The sequence below is a fragment of the Sceloporus occidentalis genome, unplaced genomic scaffold, assembly GCF_023333645.1.
Source record: "Sceloporus occidentalis isolate IW3139 unplaced genomic scaffold, rSceOcc1.0.p SCAF_3, whole genome shotgun sequence".
NCBI classification, from domain to species: Eukaryota; Metazoa; Chordata; class Lepidosauria; order Squamata; family Phrynosomatidae; genus Sceloporus; species Sceloporus occidentalis.
In genome coordinates, this window is record NW_028316983.1 from 188,792,584 (window position 1) to 188,809,991 (window position 17,408).

At 41.6% G+C, this 17,408-nt stretch overlaps 1 protein-coding gene across 4 annotated transcripts in view; it reads left to right on the forward strand.

The window, feature by feature from the left end:
- Nucleotides 1-16,866: 16,866 nt before the first annotated feature.
- Nucleotides 16,867-17,408, forward strand: part of RBBP8 (RB binding protein 8, endonuclease) — a 57,106-nt gene continuing 56,564 nt past the window's right edge. For all 4 annotated transcript variants that reach the window (XR_016280616.1, XM_089517163.1, XM_089517166.1 and 1 more), the window contains exon 1: nt 16,867-17,164. The gene's annotated coding sequence lies outside the window, so the exon portion shown is untranslated. The remainder of the gene's footprint in view (nt 17,165-17,408) is intronic.

The following is a 17,408-nucleotide window of genomic DNA, read 5'->3' on the forward strand; positions in this document are numbered from 1 at the left end:
TGGCGCATCCCATTCAAATGAATGGGGTGCGTGCCCATGGCGCCCCGCATGCTCCCGCACCACCGCACCGCCGTGCACACAAGCCCCATTCAAATGAATGGGGCTCAAGCATACGCGGAAGTAGCCTTACATGGGGGGTCTGGAACGGATCCCCCGCGTAAGGCAAGGGTCCACTGTATATAAAAGTTATATAAAAATGTGAAAATAAAATAAAATATATAAAAATAGAAATATAATTATCCCAGAATTATCCCATCGGGGAAAGGATGCTTTATTTGCCCATGTGATAATCTCCATTAATCAAATAGACAGGACAATTGACTGAGTAAATTGTCTCTAAACTATTTTAATGGTTATCAATATCTATTGTTTAATACATGTTTCTAGCATAACTGTGGTTATGATGAAGCCAATCAGTTAATTTCACATGGTTCTAACTTACTAGTACACACTCTTAGTACAAATGAAAGGCCCTAAATGCAATAGCTGATATTTATACAGTTTACAGGATATATTTGCCATGCTCTAAAGCAGAGATGCTCATAAAACTGATCTGATTGATGTAAACCCACAGCCTCTCATCTGTCAACTCTGTAATATCTAGAACATATTCCATTCATGTAAGGCCCTAGCCAGGCATATTACAAGCCCATGCTTAAAATTATCCAGTATAGTCAGATCTATCCCTCTTCAGTAGATGCAAATTACAGCTACAAATCTGAACAAATCTTTTTTAGATTATTTTTTTTTTATTTATCCTATTTCCCCGAGAACCCTTTATATGGAACATGTGATATTAGATAGTCCTTTGGTATGGAACAGAAAAGCCTAGCTGCAGCAGAACCAGTCACTTGGTATCGTTTTTGTCTCCTTTCTCTTCTTGGCTGGCAGTTACATCAAGAGCAGAAAACTATGGCTCATGCTCATCAAGGCCATCACTAAGGAGGTGTGGGGAGTACAGACTGCACTGGGTGACACCCCAGACAGGGTGGGGTGGTTCCTCACTATTCATCCTAAAATACACACACACAGCCACCCCCCTCCACTAACCACAGTGCCTCTGCTGTCCACCCACTGTGGTGGGAGTGGGGTGATGCTGCCACCCAGAAGCCCCTTTGGGTCTGGCAAAACTGCTGGTAGGGCTAGGAAAAGGAGGTGGTAACAGAGGCAGCAAAAGTGGTGGCCATGGAGTCTTCTCCTTCCCTTCTGTGGCCGCCCCATCAGCATCTTTCCCAGATGCCTGGCACACCACTGCCCTCCAAGTACCATGTTCTGTGGCATGGGGCACAGAGCAGGGCAGCGGGTAAAAATGCACTCCTCTGCAGCCACTGGTGTGGTGGGGTCCTGCTGCTGACCACCAGCCCCTCCCAGAATAAGGAGGCAATGATGGTAAGTATATTTGTGATAGAAAACACATCTGTAAGCCAAAGGAAAATTTCTCTGGAAAGAGGAAAATTGCAGTACAAAAATGATATGCAGGAAAGGACTAAACACACACCAACTTCCCTTTTTTACTAATTCTCTAAATTGACCCCTTGCAAAGCTATTTTTGATAAGCAAACAACATTTAAAATACATTACCTGTAAACATCTAGCTTGCCCCTTGAACACTCTTTTATTATAAAGAACACCTTTAGCGATCAGTGTTCCTCTTCTTGACATATGGTGTGATTTTAATCCTGCTCATTGTAATCCTGACTGCATCATCAAAATCATTTCCTGCAGCACTTTTAACTGAATCTCTTCTGTTCAGGTCTACTGACCAAGCCCAATCCTGCTCAGATATAAGAAACAATAGCCTGAGGTGCTGCTGCTGCAGTGTAAACACTGCACATCTGTTGCGCCATCTGATCTCTTCTAGTCTCTAAAGCTTCTTGTAGATGTGTTTCCTTTCTCCAAATCATTCGCAAAGTATAACCTTGATTGTATGCTATGTTCATATTTGCATTTTAACACAAATGATTTAATTAGCCTTTTCTTTCTCCATACCTGGAGAAATTCTGCTAGGGCTGATGAAATTATGGCAAAATGATCCAAGTTTCGTTGAGCATGTAATTTAGTATGTTTCAGCTACTAATCATTTGGCAAGAATAACTAAGATTTTGATATTAGAGCTAGAGATGTGAGCCAATACAAGTAATTGATGCATTGTTTCCTGCTTGACACTTTTTCTTGAATGTATTTGAACAAAAAATATGTAGTTCATAAAAATTGGTACAAATGAAGATCCTCCATCTTTATTTTATAAGCTAATTTCAGCTCTCCAGCTGGGTCTTTTACATTTATGAACACATTTATCTGGTAATATAAGCTTCAAAGCATGGTAAGTAATCTCTTCTCCTACCTCATAGGTTGGAAATAAGTTCTAGAGATGAGCACATTTTTCTCACAACCTGTTTTTAAAAAGAGAGATTTAAAAGCATCATCCAAAGATGGAACATTAGTAAAAGCTATAGTCTTGCTGCTTTTTTATTCTTTTTGTTCCCTTTAACGGAAAAATAGGAATGTTCTTCTGTTTAAATTACAGATATAACAAGAGAGGGCTAATTCTCTTCTAGAACATGGCCACATAGCCCGAAAAACCCACAAAAATCTATGGATGCCGACCGTGAAAGCCTTCGACTTCACATAGTAAAATAATGTTAGGACCTATGAGAATTTGGTTTGGAGCGGAATGTTACCCACCTCTCTCTACCTCTCCCTCTATTCTGTTCCTTCATACATTTCCCCTCTTTCATTGTCTCTCTCACTTTTATTCCACTTCCCTTTCTTTCCCTCTTTTCCCTCTACTATTGCTTCTTTTTGTTCATGGCTGTGATGGGTGTAGGAAATGTCTTCAAGAAGGAGCTTGGCCAGATTCCTGAGTGACACTGACCCGAAAGTAGATTTTCTACCAAGCCAGGAGCAGCAATTTCTATTTCAATTTAATAGGGTATTCGTGTTAATGGCAAGACCTTATTTTTTTAAGTATTAAAAAATGGCCTGCAAGGGGGGGAGGGGGGATCCAAACTCTATAGTCTAATATCTTTATTGGAAGCAAGCAGATATGTAGAACCTCGTGGGCAAGTTCTGAAATCTTTCATTAAGCAAGACCTTACAAAAATGGGGAGAGGGAGAAAAGGAAGAGGAAACTTGGTTTAATGTTGAAGTTATGAAATCCCCATGATCAAACACTTAAGTGGAATGGAGTGGGAGGAGGTGGCAGCAGGATTTAAATTTTGAAAAATGAGGGAATAAATTATTACATGTGTATTTGTTTCAGTAGTCCTAGGTATAATCTGTTACTTATATAATACCCAGCAGAGCATATTCCATTTAAGTCTACACCACAAAATTATGTGTACATTTGGTTGACCCTAGTAAAGCGTTTATTTGACTGTGGATTTTGGAATCTTGGTTGTATTTGTACTTTTCTTTAACTACCAAAAGAGCAAACAGCGATAAAATAGCACCAAAATATGGAAGTGGCAAGGATAAGAATGTTCTATCACTTTTCATCAGTGGCGTCATGGGGAGGGAGTGTGTGGGAACCATGGACCTCACCAGATGACACCCCAGAATTGGTTGTGTGAATTTAGTAAGTATCAGAGAGTGTTGTCATTACAGCCACCTTGGACATCTTAACTGGATTTACCTGTAATTTAGAAGAGATTGAAAAATGGCATGGGTAGGAGCAGGGGTTGTATAACATGTAATCTGTGAGCCTTCAACATGGGCCAGGCAACAAACAGTGGCATCACTAGGGGGTACAGATTGCACCAGATGACACCCTAAGGCATTACTAATAACAAAACACCCATCCCTCAGCCCAGTAGCATCTTGCAACCCTTTTCTATGGACATTATCAGACAAGGGAAATTGGAAGTATAATCCAATGACAATCCGAACGCAATCATGGGGTTTAACGTTATTGCGTGATAGACTACCACACGCAATTTCGGGCAATGGGAAGTCAGTCCGAATGCAATCATGGGGTTTCACGTTATTGTGTAAGAAGTGATCACACGCAATTTCGGGCAATGGCAAGCTATTTTCAGGCAATGGGAAGTCAGTTCGAACACAATTCAAATTCACGTAAATTAGCTGAACTAGCGAATTCACATGAATGCGTTCTGGCCCCACTTTCTTTTCATTTCCTATGTCACTATAGGTAAGCCTCATTTCAGTTCAGTGCAAGGGAGGTTTTGCCTAGGGAAGCCAAACATCTTGGAAATAAGAAGGCATCTGGATACTACTTTGGCTCCAGGCAGAAGTATTTTTATTCCTTCAGGAATTTTATAAATCATATATTTTAATCATTAAGCAATTTATCTATCATATTGCTATTTGTAAAATAATTGCACACTGTCCTGAAATCCTGCTAGGATGAAGGGTGATATATAAATGTTTTAAACACATACATATATAATGCATATTAACCACAATACTATGAATGTGCTGGAAATTGATCATCCATAAAAATCTATAAAGAAAACTGGTAAAATGTCCTAGGGGTCACTGAAAACCATGCTCCCACTGAACAATTCTGAACTTACAGGTAACAAGAAAACAGGATTGCATTAGAAACTGGATCTCTACCTAAAATGAAAGTTACTGGGAATTTCTGCAAGGCTATAAGCGATTACAGCTTGTAAAATGTAAATGATCTGTAGGCTGCTGGAAATTAGGGATTTCTTTCTGTTAGCACATGGTGATGTTACAACAGGTTTTGCTACTTAGTTTTACATGTATTAACACATATCTTTTCTGACCTGCCACTCCTGCAAATTTTGTATAACAAGCCAAATAATATTAAGTGTAGCTCCAGAAAGTGCTGCCTGCACTTTAATCGTATATGTAACAGAATAATTCTTCTTCCATTAATTAATGGAGTTTTCATTATCAACATCTAAAAATAGTAGTTCAGAACTGGGTCCCAGGTTTTGTTTGTACTATTTGTAATAACTGAAATGCAGTTTATCTGAAGTATACTTTTCTGATTTGTTTCATAGTGCAGTATTTGCTTCCTATCCTTGGATTAAATAACAAAATGCCTATCTATCAACCATTCCATCTAGATACAGTATGTAATAAAGAAGATTTGCAACAATAGGATGTTGCTGAATTTGATATGGTTAGGGATACAGCACTCCCCAACCCTTTGGTAAATTGTTTTGCTGGAGGCTACAACATTCTATGTTGGGAGTTGGTGGAGGCGTGAATAATTCACCACTTATGAAGCTTTAGAGCTGAGTTGAGCCACAGCATGTTGAGCTGCCCTTTGATGCAGACTGGCTGAACAGGTTCTTGTTGTACCCAGGAACCAGTTTGACAGGCCTGTTATGCCAACAAATTCTGGTATGATTCCATGTTCCAGAGAATGCAGAAACCTGCCCAGCCAGTTAAATGAAAGACATATTAGGTTATCCATTGCACATTGTATATATCCTAGGTGCAGCAGAACTCCTCAGCATTCTCTAGTGTGGTCCACAGGTGATTTTCTCATCTTACATACTGTGTACTGGAGGTTTATAAGATCAAAGAAAGGCAACAATAAATAATCACCACTGCTGAACAACAGCAGAGTCAGACTGCATTTTCACAATCAAAACAAAAAGGTGAGTTTATAAAGTCTCTCTTAATACTGTGTAGTCAAAATGGACTATCTCTGAAATTCTGTCATGAGGGTTATTTATACAGTCATTTGCTTCAGTATTTAGTTGGGCATTGATATTATGTCATATACTTAGTGCTCCTGCTAACATCATTTTTGATTCTCTTATGGAGCAGTTCAAGTTAGTGGGAATTGAGGTCAGTGCATGAAACACGTTGTGGGCCATTCAGGGATTGGTGGCCTGAATTTTTGCCTAAATGTTGTCACTGAGTGATGTGTAAATTTTGGTAAGTCCCTTAACTTTCCTGGTTATATAGTGCAATCTCTACATGTGAGTTCAATGAGGCCAATGCCAAGGTGAGTACAGAACTGTAATCTTAGCTTCTGTGTGTGGAATATGAAGTAAATACACTGGTGTCATAATTACAACATGATAAAGGAAAATGCTTAATATATTACTTTTAAACTTATGTTTTCCTAAGAATATCAACTCATAACACCTTAATAAATAAAATAGCAGATTCAGTTTGCAAACCCTGAGAAATATTAATGCAGTAGAAGTATAACATGCATGTTGCATGTAAAAAGGCCAATTCCTCTTTTCTTTTAATATATGGAGATTATAATGACACAGTATCCAAAACCAAATAGATCCCACAGCTGTAGCCCCAGAATAATGACTTAAAATTGAGATCTATGAATCTGAATAATTTTCCAAGTTCAGTACCACATCAGAATTATGACAACTTTGAAAACAAATGCTATAGAATTTGGTAACTGATTAACCAGTTTCCTGGGAGCAAGTGCCACTGAACTCACTGAGACTTATTTCTTACTTACACTTGTGCTGTGAAGCTAAGAAGTATACTAGCTGAAGTGAACAGAAAGGAATGAACACAGGTTTGGTCATGTCTGTTTGTACAAAATAACTTTTGTTTAAAGTAAATGTGACTCTTCCTGTCTCCTCTTTAAAGCAGATTTTTTTAAAAGAAAAAAAAAACATCCTATAGTGTATTATCTTCTCAAGGAAGCGGGTAGATTTTTAAACAAAATAAGCATGAGTGTCTTCTAATTATGAGGTAAGTAAAATACTAGTAGCTAGTAAGCTATGTTTCAAAGTTGTTTAATAGCTCAGAACATCATGTTAGATCTTTGCATAATCTCACAGAGGAAGTATCAACTTGGTATATGGCTATCCACACTGATGAAGAGTTATTTTTATTATTCCTTGGGAGAATGCAAATATCTATAACAACTGTGTATCACAAAGGAGCATATTGTACAAGGGAAAGTTACCTAAAATTCTTTAGTGTAGAATATACCTTCACCAGTCAAAAAGCGAAGATTATTCTTAATGAATTGCTTAATTTTCAACACTAGCAGCCCAGACCTATGTTTGTTAATACAGAAGTAAGCCTTGCTGGATTCACCAGCAGCCTTTATAGCCTTGTGGAGGTAAACAGTATCTATGCACACTTCACTGGGAGTAACTCACATTGAATGTGATAGTACTTACTTATGAGTCAAAATACATAACAGTGCTGCATTTCCTATCAAAATTACTGCATACCTTATTAAATATCATAACTGAACTACTTTTGTTCAGTTGTGTTCAGTTTCAACAGGACTTACTCCTTTGACTAACTCAAGTAATTAAGATTTTATTATACTTTACTGCTAAAAAAAGGTGAATGAAAACCAAAGTACAGTACTGCTTAGGAACAAGAAGCAAGAATCCTATGCCAAGATAACTCTGCTCTTGCACTGTTCCATAGTGCTGGCAAGTCATTTAGCATGTAAGGTAGTGGTGGGCAAATTTGGAAGACCAGAGGGCTGCATTAGGCCCTCAGAAGAACTTGGAGTGTCATATCCCCCCCCCCCCCGCTGTACAAATTCCCACAAAAACACCCCAATTTTCGACCCAGAGCCCAGTCAGGACATGTAGGCATGTTCTGCTGCCTTCTTGGGCCGCTAGTGGGCATTCAGGCATTCTGAGGCAAGAAACACTTATTTTTTTGGCAAGGGTGTCCAGTGGGGCTCCAGGCAGGGTGAAAAAGCCCCCCCAACCCTCCTGGGCATTACAGAGCAAAATGTTTTTTTAAAAAATGGGAGGGGTTTTTTTGCCCACCGGATCACAAATGCAGCCCTGGAAGGCCACACTTTGCCTACTTAGTGTAAAGATTGTCATAGTGCTGAAATAGTGTGTGTGTGTGTGTGTGTGTGTGTGTTGACTTGAATGCTTTAAATTTGCATTATAGTAATGCCCATTATCTACATATATGTATGTCAACTCAGACAGGGGCATCAGGGGTGCAGACTGCTGGGTGTCACCCTGTGAACTTGTGAGCTGCCTTTCAGATCTGGAGGCTCTGCTGGCCAGGTGATCAAGAGAGCCGCCTCCCTTTGCTATCCAGACAGCAGCTCCGCTAGGTTTGGAGAAGGCCACTGTGTGGCAGAACAGCAGTCCACTCCCACCAGTAGTCTAGTGAGACTGGGCTGCCTTCTGGGTCTGGCAGCTCTAATGGCCAGGCAGCAAAGAGTCATCTCTCTCTGCCATCCAGCCAGCAGCCCCACCACACCTAGAAAAGGGTGTTGGAGAGAGATGGGGAGTGTTAAAAAATGATCCACACCTGATATCAAATATACTAAGTACACCTCTGAACTCAGATGGAAGGCCTAATGAGTTCAAATGTGGCCTACACTAAGATAAGTTAGCATAGGATCCTAACCAGGCAGTGAAATCCTATGGAGGAGGAGATTCCATGGTGGAGCATCTGTCACATTGAAAACCCAGCAAGCATGATTGGGAAGGGGAAGTCTTCTTCTTTTGCCTTGCCTCCACTCCACCAATTGATTGTTATGGGAAGCAGTTAACTATGCCAACTCCAGAAACAGTTTGGTTATGGCTGACCAGTTTTGTGGAAGTGTTTAGAAAATGGGCTTTGGATCCTGTGGATTCATGGCATTCTTGGTGTTGCTCTCTGCTCCTGACAAATTTTTGCATCAGTTTACTCAGCAGGGCAAAAGGGTTGGGTTCAATGAGAAGAGTCTCAATGTGCTGCCAGACTTTCTTCTCCACTGCAGGATTAGCACTTCTGTCAGATGGTATGCTCCCTCAGGGAGAACCTGGCATTGTTCTGTAGTCTCTCCTCCTATAATATTGAAGAAGCAATTGAAACTTGAATGTAGTATTTAATTAAAATGAGCATCAATGCATGCTAATTCAATGATAATTCAAAAGAAATGCTAATTCAGTGAGGCCAACTCTCTGATAAAGCAGAATGAAATGGTGGCCTGAGGCAGCAGATTTAAGGTGCTATTAAAAGGCAGCAAATAATAAATTGTCTAATTTATTCAGGCAACACACAGACAAGAATAGTAAAGAATATACTAGGGGGAAAACTCATTCTCTTAGAAACAGGATTTGAGAATGTATATCTGACAGATGTTGTTGGACTCTGCTGAGCTCTGCTGGCTAGGATTGATAGGAGCTAAAGTCCAACATCTGGACAGCCACTGTTTAAACTTCACAACAGGCTATCCACTATGTGATGTTTTCGTTTCCATGTGCTCTACAGACATGATGCATCTGACCCATTCCACATAGTTAAAATCAACCTATATGTCAACTTAACTCACTATTGGCTACTCTGATTGAAAGTAGATGTCAGATTCTCCTTTAAACTAGGAACTTTAAATAGTCTTCCTTAAACTAGGAAATCTAGAATCATAGAATCATAGAAATGAAAGAGACCACAAGGGCCATCAAGTCCAACCCCCTGCCATGCAGGAACTCTCAATCAAAGCATCCCCATTGACAGATGGCCATCCAGCCTCTGTTTAAACACCTCCAGGGAAGGAGACTCCATCACTCTCCAAGGGAGTGTCTTCCACTGTCGAACAGCCCTTACTGTCAGGAAGTTCATCCTAATGTTGAGGTGGAATCTCTTTTCCTGTAGGTTGCATCCATTGCTCCAGGTCCTAGTCTCTGGAGCAGCAGAAAACAAGCTTTCTCCCTCCTCAATATGACATCCCTTCAAATACTTAAAGAGCATTACCATAATCACCTCTTAAACTTCTCTTCTCCAGGCTAAACATCCCCAGCTCCCTAAGTCATCCCAAGCTCCCTAAATCGATAGAAGAGAATGTGGTATTTATAGCAGTGATCCAGGTTACTTTTATTCCCATATATTTCCTTTACTGTTTCTATTTTTAAAATTATAAGCAGAATTAGCTTGGGTCCAGGCTATTTGAAGGACCGTATCTCCATGTATCAGCTCCCAAGAATATTTTTTTAATTAAAGTTAAAATTATATCTTAATTCCATATACATAATGCGTGGCAGTTGACTCTGTAATATTTAATAAAAATAATTTAGGATTTAATTCAAAATCAATTTGCATAACATCTTGGATTTTAGTATACGGGCTCCCAAGAATACTGAGGTCATTGAGAGAGGCCCTTCTCTCTGTCCCACTGCCCTCTCATGAGCATTTGGTGGGAACAAGAGAAAGGGCCTTTTCAGTGGCTGCTCCCAAGCTCTGGAACTCCCTCCTAGAGAGGCCAGTATGGCTCCATCATTGCTGTCCTTCCGGCGGCAGATAAAGATGTTTCTATGCCACCAGGCTTTCACATGACAGGGATGCTGTTTACTTTTGTTTTTTTAAGAGTTTTAAATTTTAAATTTTAATAATGTACTGTTTTTAATTCTTTGTATTGTTTAATTGTTTTTTAAACTTGTATTTTGCATATGAATAGTGTTTTAACTTGGAATGTTTTAGATTTGTAAGCTGTCTTTTTGAGAGGAAGGCAGGGTATAAATAAACATAATAATAATAATAGTAATAATAGTAATAATAATAAGCATTCCTGGGAACACAGCCTGATGTGGCAATTGCATAACTCCTGTTGCAGTTACAGTACAAAGCATTTTCTACTAATACCGCACAGCAAATCAACACTATTGCTTAGGGGCCAAGAACCCAGCCTCCACATACTTTTGGACTGCAAGTCCCATCAGCTGTAGCCAGTATAGCCAATGTAAGGAACACTGGGAGTTACAGTCCCAGAAAACCTATAGGTCCACATGATTCCCATCTCTGATTTAGTCCAGGGCTCTAACACAAACCTTTATGGATCGCTTTATTTATTATTTATGGGATTTATATCCTGCCTTTCTCACAAAATGGCATTCATGGAGGCTTACAATAATTTAAAAGGATAAAATTAAAATATTAATTACAAAAGGTATTTTTAAATTAAATAATACTAAAAATAAGTTTAAAACAGCATTTAAAAAAATAAAAAGCATTCAAGCATTAAAACAGCACACCACACTACATAAGTAAAATTCACTTATTTGCCTAAAAAAGTCGGCCTAAATAAAAATGTCATGGAAACAGGTGGATTCTAAAATGGAAGCAATATTTTATTAATATAGCTCATAAAAATGCCACATCACTATTGATAATTGATACACTAAGGAGGAAGAACTGAGAAGTGGAAGATGTATTTCCAAATCATATTTACCCCGTGGCCAGGAGCCATTGCAACATGTGTCCCAGAATATCCAGATATATATGTGAACCTCCTTCCAGGACTATGACACAAGAAATCGCTCATCCATGCACCATATATGCTTGTGTGCAACTCATATAATTTAGTGTGTATGTGTGTGTTCATTCATGAAAAAAGTATTACTTTGTAAAGCACTCTATTCTGTTGTTATCTACCCTGGCTGTTATGTGTAAATTTACAGTGCTATATAAATAAAGCTTAATAATAATAATAATAATAATAATAATATGCCAAGTTTTTTTCTGTTATATTATTATAATACGTATATAAAATACAATACAATATCCTGGTTTACATCATATAATAAGTTCCCCTTTTTTCCCCCAAGTTAAGTGTTTTTTCAAGCAAGTGTGAAGTCTGTCCATAATAGATTTTATGATAGATTTAGGCCCAAATCTAATTTTATTGCATCAATGGAACCTACAGAAGTGTTGACTAGAATCAGTGGGTCTACTCTAGATTTGGGCCCTACCAATAAATTTTATAAGGTTTTCTTCCCCCAAATATAAGAAAGTTTTTTCAGTTATTTAAAATAACTCAATATTCAAGTGACAACTAAACTTCTCATACAGCTGCATGTGTCTGGGAGTCATTATGTTTGCAGTCCAGTAGTTCGTTTGGTAAAGCAGGAAACAGATTTATCAGCACAGTAAGAAAAATAATAGGAACTGTAAAAAGTTTAATAAACAATAAATATGTAGGTAAGTAAGATAGGTATTCTACTGCTACAAGTAGAATATATTAAGGGCGGTATCAAAATTTGGCCATGAGTTCATGGGCATGTTTCAAGCGTGACACTAATCCTTTTCCCACAGTTTTATTGTCTAGGTGTGAATGGTTACTCCTTCTAAACAAATGACATACACTATAGTAAACTCCAACATATGCTTTAAATGCATTGAGAACATTCTTTTTGGTAGTTTGCCTCACCTCCCAAAAACTAAATGTACAGTTGGCCCTCCATATTCGTGGATTTAAGCTTGAAAATATTCAATATATATATATATATATATATATATATATATATATATATATATTTTCCTAGAATAGATCAAGGCTGAAATCTCCCTGGAAGCCAAGATGATCAAACTGAGGCTGTCATACTTTGGACATATCATAAAAGGAATGACTCATTGGAAAAGCCAATAATGCTAGGAAAAGTGGAGGGATAGAGGAAGAGAGGGAGGTTGCATGCTGGATGGATGGACTCTATTAAGGAGGTCACAGGTATACATTTACAGGACCTAAGCAGAGCAGGGGACAGAGAAAAGGCAGAATTACTCAACTCCTTCTTTGCCTCAGTCTTCTCAGAAAAGGAAAAGAGTGCTCAGCCTGAGGAAAATCAAGCAGAGAACACAACAGGAGAAATGCAGCACAGAATAAATAAAGAGGAAGTGCAGGAATGCTTTGTAAATCTAAATGAATTTAAGCCTCCAGGACCACATGGCCTACATCCAAGGGTATTAAAAGAACTTGCAAATGAAATCTCAGAGCCATTGACAATAACTTTTGAAGACTCCTAGAGAACAGGAGAAGTCCCCACAGACTGGAGGAGGGCAAACATCCCCATCTCCAAAAAGGGGGAAAGAGGATCCCAACAATTATCGCTCAGTCTGACATAAATTCCAGGAAAGCTTCTAGAGAAGATCATTAAACAGAGAGTCTGAACACTTAGAAAGCAATGCCATAATCACAGAAAGTCAACATGGGTTTCTAAGAAACAAGTCATGCCAGACTAATCTGATCTCCTTTTTTCTGATAAAATTACTAGCCTGGTAGACAAAGGGAATGCTGTAGATATAGCATATCTTGAGTTCTTGATATATCTTACGAGGTCCTCTGTTCATGTTAATCACATTAGTGAAAAGGGAATGATTGCATTTCTTTCTTCAGTGGCGAAGAAGGAACAACAGTTCCCATACTTGTTGTTGTTGTTGTGAGTCTTTTCATGGCGACCCCTATCATGGGGCTTTATTGGCAAGTTTTCTGTGGGTTTTCCGGGCTGCGTGACTGCCTTCTGGAACAATTTATTTCTAACGTTTTGCCTGCAACTGTGGCTGGCATCTTCAGAGGATGGATGGCATGGAGGTGTGTGGGGTATATAAACATGTGTGACCCTTGGCAAGTTTCTTCTGCGAGGGGTTGCCATTGCCATCCTCTGAAGCTGAGAGAGTGTGCTGTGGTAATTTCCTTTTATTTCTTGTTCACGAGGCCACGCCAAGGCTTCTAAGCCTTACCAACAAGAAACATACCAACCAGGAAGAGGAATACTTTTTTGTGGGGTTTTTTGAGGCTAGGAGGCCACGTTCTAGAAGAGTTTATTCCTGATGTTTTGCTAGCATCTGTGGTTGGCATCTTCAGAGAATGAAAAATGAGGGGGAAAGGGAACCCATGGAAACCCAGTGTCACACTCTCTCAGCCTCAGAGGAAGGCCATGGCAAACCCCCTCTCAACAAATCTTGACAAGAAACCCCCAGGATAGGGTTGCTTGAGGGTCGCCATACGTTGGAAACAACTTGAAGTCCCACAACAGCAAAGTGTTTTGACTGTTGGACTATGACTCTGGAGACCAGGGAGTACTATAAAAGTATTTGCCCATGGAGAAACCATACTTGCTCATAGAGAATCATTGGAAAATACTTGCCCATAGCAAGTATTCTCCAATGCTTTCCTATATGCAAGTATGATTTCTCTATGGACAAGTATTCCCCTATGTTTCCTTATTCTGCAATGACTCCCTCTGGGCAAATACTCCCCAATGCTTCCCTGGGGCCAAATATCCCCCAATGCTTCCCTAGGAGCACATATCCCCCAATGCTTCCCTAGGGGCAAATATCCCCCAATGCTTCCCTAGGGGCAAATATCCCTCAATGCTTCCCTAGGGGCACATATCCCCCAATGCTTCCCTAGGGGCAAATATCCCCCAATGCTTCCCTAGGGGCACATATCCCCCAATGCTTCCCTAGGGGCAAATATTCCCCAATGATTCCCTAGGAGCAAATATTCCCCAATGCTTCCCTAGGGGCACATATCCCCCAATGCTTCCCTAGGGACAAATATCCCTCAATGCTTCCCTAGGGGCAAATATCCCTCAATGCTTCCCTCAGGGCACATATCCCCCAATGCTTCCCTAGGGGAAAATATCCCCCAATGCTTCCCTAGGGGCACATATCCCCCAATGCTTCCCTAGGGGCAAATATTCCCCAATGATTCCCTAGGGGCAAATATCCCCCAATGCTTCCCTCAGGGCACATATCCCCAATGCTTCCCTAGGGGCAAATATCCCTCAATGCTTCCCTAGGGGCACATATCCCCCAATGCTTCCCTAGGGGAAAATATCCCCCAATGCTTCCCTAGGGGCACATATCCCCCAATGCTTCCCTAGGGGCAAATATTCCCCAATGATTCCCTAGGGGCAAATATCCCCCAATGCTTCCCTCAGGGCACATATCCCCAATGCTTCCCTAGGGGCACATATCCCCCAATGCTTCCCTAGGGGCAAATATTCCCCAATGATTCCCTAGGGGCAAATATCCCCCAATGCTTCCCTGAGGGCACATATCCCCAATGCTTCCCTAGGGGCAAATATCCCCAATGCTTCCCTAGGGGCACATATCCCCCAATGCTTCCCTAGGGGCACATATCCCCCAATGCGTCCCTAGGGGCAAATATCCCTCAATGCTTCCCTAGGGGCAAATATCCCCCAATGCTTCCCTCAGGGCACATATCCCCAATGCTTCCCTAGGGGCAAATATCCCCAATGCTTCCCTAGGGGCACATATCCCCCAATGCTTCCCTAGGGGCAAATATTCCCCAATGATTCCCTAGGAGCAAATATTCCCCAATGCTTCCCTAGGGGCACATATCCCCCAATGCTTCCCTAGGGGCACATATCCCCCAATGCTTCCCTAGGGACAAATATCCCTCAATGCTTCCCTAGGGGCAAATATCCCCCAATGCTTCCCTAGGGGCAAATATCCCCCAATGCTTCCCTAGGGGCAAATATCCCCCAATGCTTCCCTCAGGGCACATATCCCCCAATGCTTCCCTAGGGGAAAATATCCCCCAATGCTTCCCTAGGGGCACATATCCCCCAATGCTTCCCTAGGGGCAAATATTCCCCAATGATTCCCTAGGAGCAAATATTCCCCAATGATTCCCTAGGGGCACATATCCCCCAATGATTCCCTAGGGGCAAATATTCCCCAATGCTTCCCTAGGGGCAAATATTCCCCAATGATTCCCTAGGGGCACATATCCCCCAATGATTCCCTAGGGGCAAATATTCCCCAATGCTTCCCTAGGAGCAAATATTCCCCAATGATTCCCTAGGGGCACATATCCCCCAATGATTCCCTAGGGGCAAATATTCCCCAATGCTTCCCTAGGGGCAAATATTCCCCAATGATTCCCTAGGGGCACATATCCCCCAATGATTCCCTAGGGGCAAATATTCCCCAATGCTTCCCTAGGAGCAAATATTCCCCAATGATTCCCTAGGGGCACATATCCCCCAATGATTCCCTAGGGGCAAATATTCCCCAATGCTTCCCTAGGAGCAAATATTCCCCAATGATTCCCTAGGGGCACATATCCCCCAATGATTCCCTAGGGGCAAATATTCCCCAATGCTTCCCTAGGGGCACATATCCCCCAATGATTCCCTAGGGGCAAATATTCCCCAATGATTCCCTAGGAGCAAATATTCCCCAATGATTCCCTAGGGGCACATATCCCCCAATGATTCCCTAGGGGCAAATATTCCCCAATGCTTCCCTAGGGGCAAATATTCCCCAATGATTCCCTAGGGGCACATATCCCCCAATGATTCCCTAGGGGCAAATATTCCCCAATGCTTCCCTAGGAGCAAATATTCCCCAATGATTCCCTAGGGGCACATATCCCCCAATGATTCCCTAGGGGCAAATATTCCCCAATGCTTCCCTAGGGGCAAATATTCCCCAATGATTCCCTAGGGGCACATATCCCCCAATGATTCCCTAGGGGCAAATATTCCCCAATGCTTCCCTAGGAGCAAATATTCCCCAATGATTCCCTAGGGGCACATATCCCCCAATGATTCCCTAGGGGCAAATATTCCCCAATGCTTCCCTAGGAGCAAATATTCCCCAATGATTCCCTAGGGGCACATATCCCCCAATGATTCCCTAGGGGCAAATATTCCCCAATGCTTCCCTAGGGGCAAATATTCCCCAATGATTCCCTAGGGGCACATATCCCCCAATGATTCCCTAGGGGCAAATATTCCCCAATGCTTCCCTAGGAGCAAATATTCCCCAATGATTCCCTAGGGGCACATATCCCCCAATGATTCCCTAGGGGCAAATATTCCCCAATGCTTCCCTAGGGGCAAATATTCCCCAATGATTCCCTAGGGGCACATATCCCTCAATGCTTCCCTAGGGGCACATATCCCCCAATGCTTCTCTAGGGGCAAATATTCCCCAATGCTTCCCTAGGGGCACATATCCCCCAATGATTCCCTAGGGGCAAATATTCCCCAATGCTTCCCTAGGGGCAAATATTCCCCAATGATTCCCTAGGGGCACATATCCCTCAATGCTTCCCTAGGGGCACATATCCCCCAATGCTTCTCTAGGGGCAAATATTCCCCAATGCTTCCCTAGGGGCACATATCCCCCAATGATTCCCTAGGGGCAAATATCCCCCAATGATCCTCTATGGGGAAGTACTGTCTTGTTTTAGGAGGCCTTGGTGCCAGGAGGGCCTCCAGCCACAAGGGGCAGATCCTTCCAGCCAAATATCTTCTTCTCAAATAAGCCGGTTTTTCCTGCCACTTCAGGCTTCGTGGGAGGAAAGGGAGGCCGCTTTTAAAGCCATTTCTGTCTCTGGAGGAAGATAGCAGGCCCCCCTCTTTCCTCTCGCCTTCCCCCTTCCTCTCTCTCTCTCTCTCTCTCTCTTCCTTGAACAAAAGGGCGGCCATGGAAGCGCCTCAGAGGAGCCAGGCCTCAGGCAAGTATCGGCCCCTTTTCTTCCTTGGCCTCTGCTTCCCTCAAGGAGGGTGAGCCCAGACAGATGTCCTCCAGGCAAAGGAGGACAGAGGCATCCCCCTAAATGGAGGACAGGGCCCAAAGAAAGCTGGGTATAAAGCCATGATTCTTAGCCATGCTCAAAATGGAGGACATTGCTGAATATCTCCTGGGCAGAAGGTGGAAATGGAGGACGTGCCCTGGAAAAGGAGGACCAAGTCTGGTCA